Genomic DNA, 8,597 nt, shown 5'->3' with positions numbered 1-8,597 from the left:
GACACGTCTGAGCGCACTTAAAGCTCACAGGAGCAGCAGGCTGGATGCAGGCTGGCAGGGGCCTGGGAGGGGTCTCCCAGTGCTTGGGGGTGCATGCTGAGGCAGCAGCACTGCTCCTTTGGGTCCAGGAGATATAAGCAAAGTTTTAAAAGCTTTCACCTAAAATGTTCTTGCCAAGAAAGGGCAGATCCCTCTCACACACACGCACATTTTCTTCTTTATTTGGAGGAAAGCCCTGGTCCCACCAAACTTTGGAAAAGCTTCTTGCTGCTCACAGCAGTTGATTCTTCAGGCCCTGCAGCAGAGGCTGCCTGGGCGGTACCCGGAGGGAGCGCGGCCGCAGTAACACTGCACAGGGCAAAGGGCCCGTGGGGCAGAGCCGCAGCTGGAGCCACAGGCTGGGGCATCCGTGGCCGTGCTGCCACTCTGGGCAGCGCTGTCCCCACCGGTCACCCGGGCCCCACGGGGACACTGGGGACGGAGGGGGCGAGGGACACCCCCTCTCCCCCCCCCCCGCAGCGGGGTAACGTCAGCTGCGCTGGTTTTTCCCTTTCTGCTTTCACAGTTTTTGCATGTTTCACGTCCTCCATGCAGGGAGGACAGAGCGAGGAAGAGAGAAGCTGCGTTCATGTGAGGAGAGACCTAGTTACACACCCACCAGAGGCAAGAGCATCCTTCGCAGCCAGCCTCTGTGTGAAAACAAAGCAGCCCAAACGTTAGCGCCTGAGCGTTACATAAACCCTCACGAGTGGCCGGCAGCGGGGAGAGCAATGGGGAGAGCCGCAGCGGCACGGCCGGGCAGTGATGCTCGGCTGGAACAGCCGCTGCTCCGATCTCCAACACAAGAAGCAATCATTTTCATTTACTTCCACCCGACTTTTTTAGCAGCCTTGTTTTGATCCGGCAGCGCAGATGCCGAATGGCTGTTTGCTCTGGGTCTGCATGGATGTGCTGGAGGGGAATCAAACAGGGCTGTCACTGAGGGCGTCAGGACCACTGCTCATGGTGGCAGCGCTGCTGGGGGACACTGCGGGCTCCTGGCTGTGGCCCCACAGAGCACCTCTGCTCACTCAGGGGAGGTTTCAAACACAGGGAGCAGAGACACCCAGGTATGTTAGGCAGAGAGGAGGAAACCTGGGCAAAGAAAGCAAAGAAATGTTATCCCCAAGGGTCCCCAGAGTGCAGGTTACTCAGCTGGCAGAGAGCTGCCACGTGCTGACCCTCCACCCAGCCATCCCAGGGCAGGAGGGCACGAGCAAGTGAAGGGACTGCAATAAAAAATGTTTGTTAAACGGGGCTCCGGCCACCCCAAGTCCATCCCCCCTAGGGCAGAGCAGGCAGGACAGCATCTCCCCATCACAGCAGAGAACACAATTTCCTGCAGAAGCAGAACTCGTGCCCTGTTTGCAGGCTTCCAGCCTGTCTGTCCTCCTTTGCCCAGGACTCACAGACACCCAAGAGCAAGATGGGGTGTGAGGATGGCCCAGGGGTGCAGTTCCCAGCAGGGAGCTGCCAGACTGTGAGGGGCAGTGGGGCAGAGCCAGAGAAGCAAGCTGGTCCCTGGCTCAGCGTGCAGACTTGCAGTGCCTGGTGTTCAGGGCTTGTGTAAATGCATTGCTATTTTTCAGGCCCACCAACGTTTCTTCCATCCCTCCTCAAGGCAAAGCACACTGCAGATGAATAAATGAGATGAGGAGCCTGTGTCTTTCGCTGCCCCACAGCGATATCCCCTCCACCCACTCCAGCAAGGGGCACAGGCACCAAACCTGCCAAAAAGCTGCAGAAACGGAGTGCTCCAAACCTGCACGCGTGGAAAGCGCAGTCACACATCGGGTACTTGCGTGGTTCGGCACATCACAAACATGGTTAGGCTATTTAAATATTTCATATTCCTATCTGCTGGCTTTCAGGGAGAACAAATTAATTCTGTTTCATGTACCCAGAAATGGCCCACATCAAACCGCCTTCCTGCAGAGTTGGTTAAACAAAGTTAGTGGTAAAATCCTTGGGGTTTTGCTGCTTGTTTCCAAACCTATTTGATCGATAAATGGCTTTCATGTCCTGTGACTGTAAGATAGGAAGTGGTCATTACTTCTTGCTATTGATCCAAACCGGTAGGGATTTCCCTCCGCCTTCCGAGCTGGGTTAGCACACAGGTGAATTCAGTGTGGTGGCAGGAGCCAGAGCGGCACTGCCACTTGCCACTGGTCCCACCTGTGTGCAAAGGGGAGCTCTGGGCTCAGGATGGCAAGGCAGCAACATGCAGAGTTAAGGACAGCTCTTAAATTTTCTGCTGGATTATAAAAGCGGGACCCAAACTGAACAGCAAGACCGAGCTGTAAGGGATGGGCTCAAGCTGATGCATGGCTGCTTTCCCATCCAGCTGCACTAATGCAGTCCCTGCACCCGTGTGTGCACCCCAGAGTGCCTGGCATGCTCCCGGCCAAGCAGCTGTTCACCCCTCTCCCTGTCAGTCTTCTCCAGGGACTAAGCCCAGCTCTGGAGGCAGAGCAGAGGGGGAGCAGAAGTGCCGCACACCCACCAGCGTCCTGGTGCCAGGAGGCCCCTGCAATCCTCTCCCATCTCTTGGGACGGGGCTGCAGCACCTGCCTCCTCTGGGATGCAGAATAATTCTGCTTGTGCCATAGCAAACTCCAGCTGCCATCCCCCAGGAACCGGATTTCTCTGCAGCACTCCTCCTCATAAGGGATGGCTGCTTTTATGTACATGGTTCATCACATTGCTCAGAAAAATCAGCTGATCATGAAGTTATTCACCCAGCCCTGCAAGGAGCTCCATTTAAATAACAATAAGGCTCAGTTACAGGCGGCAGGGCTGATCCCGGTGCACAATGACTTCTTCATTAAGCTTTGCCTGGGAGTGCTTTCCTCACAGCTGAGCGATTAACCTCTTCCCTTACAGACACTGTCTCTAAGCCAGCAAACCCTCAGCCCACAGAGCCCAAATGGGCCCTGCTGCCGGTAAGGGCTGCACCGGGGGATGCTCTGGAGCCTGTTTCTTCAAGAATGCTGTCTCCTGGGTGCCTTAAATCCTGGGAGATGGAAATCCTCAGATAGATGTTCCTACGATGGCTTTGGCCTTTGTCCACCCCCAGCTTATCCTGGCATCACTGCTGGCATGCCCTGAGCACATAAATCCCTTCACACAGATGCTTCACAGAAAATTGGGCGGCTCTGCCCTGCTTGTTCACTCCAAGTGAGCACGGGTCTTGTTTGGCTTATACAGCTGAAGCATCATGCTCATACTCTGCTCCCTTTCCTGCAGCAGCTCTGCTCCTGGGCCGCCATCTCTCCAGCTGCTCCAGTCATTTCCCAGCAAAAACAAGCTTGGGATAAAGCACAGATCTCCCATTAGCACAGGGTGGGGTTTGTCTTTTCTCACTGCTTTTATCTCGTTATTTTCCACTGGAGATTATTCCAGCTTGAAGGCGAGCACGCAGGCGAGAGCTGTGGGCCAGGCATGCCGGGATCCTGCCTCGCTGTCCCCTGACATCCGGCTGGCCACCCTCCCTGACCCCGCAGCTGGCGGGACTGTGTCTGGGCGCTGCGGCGGAGCTGGCGGAGAGGTGCAGGGGAGGCTCATGGAGGATTTGCAGCCAGAGACATGGGTTTCCCTCCTCGTTCCCCCATCCACGGCACTGTCCTGTCTGGTGTTTCTGCCTTCTCGGTGGCTTCACCCTCAAAAGCCCACGCACACACATGCACACCCTCCACCACTCAGCGCTGCTCCTGGCGAAGGCTGTGGATGCCACTGCTCAGATGCCACCAAGCCCTTCCCCGGGCTCTGTGCCTGCCGGGGTGGACGACCCCGGCCGAGCCCATCCCAGGTGACACGTCCCCCCGCCGCTGGCGGCTGCCAGGCTCCGTATCCTTATGTGCAGGTTTCTGTTACCGGAGCATTGCTGATGGGCTGCAACAGCCATGGCCCAGGCATCTCGGCTTCCCTATGAGGAGTGGTGACCCTGGGAGCCTGTCCACAGCTTTACCATCGACATTGCTGTCATCTTCAGCCGTGGCATCACGTCTCTGCAGTTTGGTTACTCCTCTCCAGCCGGGTTCCCTCCAGCAACACCATTGCAGGCAAGTGAGCTCCTGTTTGTGATGGCTTTGGGGCTCCAGCACCAGAGCTGCAGGCAAGCTGCTCTGCTCTCCACAGTGTGGAGCATCGTGGGACCTAACGGTACCACGCAGACCACAAACGTTTAAAGTCAGACAAAGCTGGGGAGGAAAAGCAATGAAAAAAATTTTGAAAACAGAGAACAACCTACCTGTTGATGAATTTCCAGAAATATTTGAAAATGTTTCATCAAAAAAAACTGAAAAAAAATCCCACAGAAAGACTTGCTACTTTACTAATTTAGAAATCAAAAGAATTTTTTAATGGAAAACATTTGCATGAGGTTTTCACTCCTCTCTAACTAAATTACTCGTTCTGGTTTTGGACAGCAGTGCTGCTGTTGGGTTTCGTTTACCCCAAGGGCATCTCCCTGGGCAGCGGGTTGGAGGGATGTGGGTGCCAGGCTGCCCTGGAGTGTCCCCAGGGTCCCAGGTTCTGTCCCAGCAGCCCACACCACTGGCCCAACGCAGGGAAAGGGAGGGAGCTCAGCACTGGCTGAGTGGGATTTTTCTGCTGTAAATCACAGCAGGTTGTTTTACTCCATGAGCTGCAAGGTTTATTTATCCCTCCCTTACGCTTGCTCATCTGTGTTTGTTAGCCAGATCGTACCGGTTGCCATCTGGAGGAAGCTGTAAATTGTTTTCTGGCTTTTCCCTATGGACCGCGGCTCCTCCAGCCCCTTCCTGCCCCTCTCGGAGCTGGGAGCTCCACAGCACCCCGGAGCGGTGGACATCAGCTCCCCAGTGCATGACCCAGCCCCTGCCTGCAGGCAGCTGGAAGGGCCATGGAGACCTGGGAGCAACAGGTCCAGGCAGCACAAAGTACCATGGAAGCTTCTGTCTTCAGGAGGATTTTTACTTGGTTCCGTGGGGGGATGTCAGGCCGTGGCCAGTCCGCTCACTGCACCCAGCCTGGGAGCTGCTGTAGCGTGCTCAGGTGGAAATAATCCTCATCATTCGCAGTGGTCACATTTGCAGTGACACAGGAGGAAGGTCTGTGCTCCACCAGCAGTCCCTGAGCCAGCTGCTTTCTCCATCTCTCCCTCTATATTCCTCTTTCCAACCTTTCTGTGAAATCCAGGTGCTTCTGCAGCCCCCCAGGGCAGCTCTGGGGCCTGAGGACAACCCACGAGATGTCACCTGGGCTTTCCCAGGCATCTTCCCTGCTCCAGGGCTGCCTGCTCCTGGAACAAGTGGAAGGTGAAATCCTCAGCACTCCCAGCTCAGTCTGGACCACATCCATCAGGGTTCTGTGCGCTCCTTTATAAACGAACATTTGGCACATTAAGGGCCATCCTGCCATTTCCCCCCGCCCCGATTCATTCGAGGTGGAATCTCCTCCCCTGAAACGACTTGCTGGGCTGTCAGCAGGTGTCTGAACATAATTAAATCCCGCTGCTTTTTCGAATGTCCTTGGAAGCTTTCTGCCTGACCCATTTCTGATGCATCCCAGCAAGGACAGCGCCCGCGGGGTGCCCTGCCCGCTCTCCAAGCCCCGCTGCCCGCGCAGGCAGCCTGCCTTGCCTTCACCTGGGCAGCGCGGCTGTTCTCGGGTTCAATGATCAAACGGTGAAAGCTGCTGACACGGGCTGTAATCAGGGCTGTAATTAGTGCGGGAAAGGAGAAGCGCAGCGCTGGGCGGCCGGGGGGGCCCCGCCGCCCCCGGCCCCGCCGCCACTTGCGGAGGGAGCGCTGCCGGGGGAGCCCCCACCCGGGGGAACCCCCATCCGTGGGAGCCCCCACCCGTGTCCGGGGCGCCCCGGGCAGCCGCGGGCTCCCTCCGCACCGCCCGGCAGCTCCGCCCGACTCGGGAATGTCACCGTTCCCATGGCAACGGGAGCGCTGGGAAAAAAAAAAAAAAAAAGGGAAGAAAAGGCGAAAAGAGCTGAGGAAAGCGCGGGGGGGGAGGGGAAGGGGCAGCCCGGGGCAGGGGGGGGCTGCAGTGCCCAAAGGCCACCCCCGCCCCGCAGGGACAGTCCCCGCCGGGGCGGGTCGGGGGATGCTCGGCGGCGGGGGGGCACCCGGCCCGGCCCCTGCGCCCAGCCGGGCCCCGGCTCAGGCGTGGGGGGCTCTGCAGGCTGGCCCCGCCACGGAGAGGGGCTCCCGGGCCCCAGCCAGACCGGCAGCATCACTGCTGCTGGGGCTGGGGACAGCCACCTCCCCTGGTGCCACCACAGCGTGAGACACGGCACACGCTCGGGAACCGAAAGCCGTGGGTCAGTCCACTCTGCCCCGCGCTCCCCCGTGACTACAGTTTTTGTCCATGTCTCCATTTTTTTCTTAAATCAAGGCTGAGAGTACATCAGGGGATGGGAAGCCAGGACAGACAGACACAGTCAAGAGAAACCCGTGTATGTGAAAGGCATTTCGCAGCTCAGCATCCTCTGCCCAACCATCGCGCGTCCCCTTTTTTGCAGGGTCCAAGCTGCCGAAGCCCCCGGTCCTGCCCCCTCCCACCGCAGGCCTGGGCGGTTCGGCCGGGGACCCCACTGCCCCACCTCGCCCGGGCGCTGTGGAGGCTGGGGCTGCCCTTTGCCATCATCTTCACCATGGCTGCAAGGAAAAGGAGGAAGCCCCACCAACACCAAGGTGCCAATTACTCTTTCATTAGCAGCCAGTGTATTTCTTTATCAGCCCTGTGCTTCTCTGCACAATGTTGATCATTTTGATGGAGCATTTGTTTTAATTTCCCAAATGAGGAAGCAATCTTGTAAATATTGTGCAGTAATTAAAATGGCTATTTATTGTGCAGCATTCTGGCTGCTGCCACCACAGAACCTGATTAGCATTCCCCTTCCGCCGAGCCTTTGCTCCAGCCTGTCCTGCTGCTCCGGCGAGGTCCTTCGGCCTTGCGCCTCTCGCTCCGACATCGGTGAGGCCAGCAACAAGCAGCCAAAGCACCTCCACGCCTGCAAATCCCACTGCTCTGATTCCTCACTGCTAAAAAACAAATGGAGGTTTGATATCCTCCAAAAGCTGAGAAACCCAGCAAAGAGTGATGGAAACTCTTGTTTCTGAAGCAAAACCCGCTCCTTGGGGTCTTGCCAGCAGCATTGGGATTGGCTGCTATGGGCAAATCTCCGTGTTGCGGACAATGGAATAACACAGGGGCTGGAGGAGAGGGGCCGTGCCCTGGGGCAGTGATCCCATTGCCAGCTTTGACCTCAGGTTAGGGGGTTCCTGCCCGCGCTCTGCTTGGTCCTTGGCACCTGCCCAAAGGCTCACAGCGGTCCTGCAGTGCTGAGACAGCCGGTGCCCTCCTGGCCTGCCCCATCTACCTGTAAGGTAGAAGGGTGCACATCCAGACAGAAGTCCCAGAAAAGGACCGAAGCATCCCGCGGAAGGGGTGACAGGCCCTTTGGGAGCTGCCCTTCTGCTTGGGCTCACAGCCCTGCCATGGGAGGTGGCTTTAGCCCATTTCAAGAGCACATGCCTGTGTCTCAGTGAGGGGACACCGTCCCAAGGCCTGCACACGGCAGCAGTGGGCTCCCCACTGCCTGGTCTCAGCAGAGCCCATGGGTCAGCACCAGCAAACTCCATTGTGGCTGACCTTGGCGGAGGATGGGGACGAGGATGGGGATGGGGCGCACAGTCACGTGTTGGGTCATGCAGTCGGCTCTGCAGCCCCTGCGTGGAGCTGGGCAGCTCAAAGCTGCAGCTGGGCGAGAGAACAGGCTGTGCATGGCTGGGGGTGTCAGAAATTTCTCTAAGATGGTTCAAAATCCTCCTCCCGGGTCTCCATGGTGACCAGGAGTCTGTGCCGGCTCCGGCGCTGGGTGCAGGGGTGGAGGGCAGTGCTGCTGGGGAATGGAGCGGCTCTCCCACCGGAGACTGCAGGGTGCTGGGGACATGCTGTGGGGTGGAGAGGGACCCTGTGGCCTGGGGAGCAGGACCGCCGGCTGCTCACGCACCTCCACCCTGTCAGTACTCGCACCAAGCCTGGCAGCAAGGGTCAGGAGTTACATGTCTGAACCTGGACTTCCACTCTCATCACATTTGCATGAGCACAAATTAGTTATCATCTGAGACTTTGCCTTGTGCGGTTTCTGCTTATTATTTCCTCTCCACAAACACTGAAACTGGCAAAAGCTGAAAAAAAAAATACTTGGAAATAAACATCTTTCCAAATCCATTTTAAAAATCCTTTAAAATGTAAATCCTTCAAGCTCGAGTGATGCTGGGTAAAGGAACACTGTGGTGCTGGGGGAAGCGAGGCTGAATGTTACTGGGTGTGCAGAGAGGAGGTGCAGCGCCTGCTGCCCTGAGCGGCTCAGCTCCCTTGACGGCCAGGGGAAAGCGGGGCTCTGGGGGTCCCGGGCCCCCGCGCCACCCCGTCCCCTGGGCTCCCTCCCAGGAGGCACATTTCTGCACTGGCTGCTCTCTAGGGAGCCTGAGTGGGCTGCTAATGACAGTGAAAAGAAATTAAAGATCAATAAAATGAGGCACAGAAGCAGAAGCAGG

Source organism: Nipponia nippon, unplaced genomic scaffold, assembly GCF_047370975.1.
Source record: "Nipponia nippon isolate SJK-2023a ecotype South Korea unplaced genomic scaffold, ASM4737097v1 scaffold_5, whole genome shotgun sequence".
In the NCBI taxonomy this organism is placed as follows: domain Eukaryota; kingdom Metazoa; phylum Chordata; class Aves; order Pelecaniformes; family Threskiornithidae; genus Nipponia; species Nipponia nippon.
The sequence above is the reverse complement of the archived record's forward strand: the minus strand, read 5'-3'. Positions refer to the sequence as shown.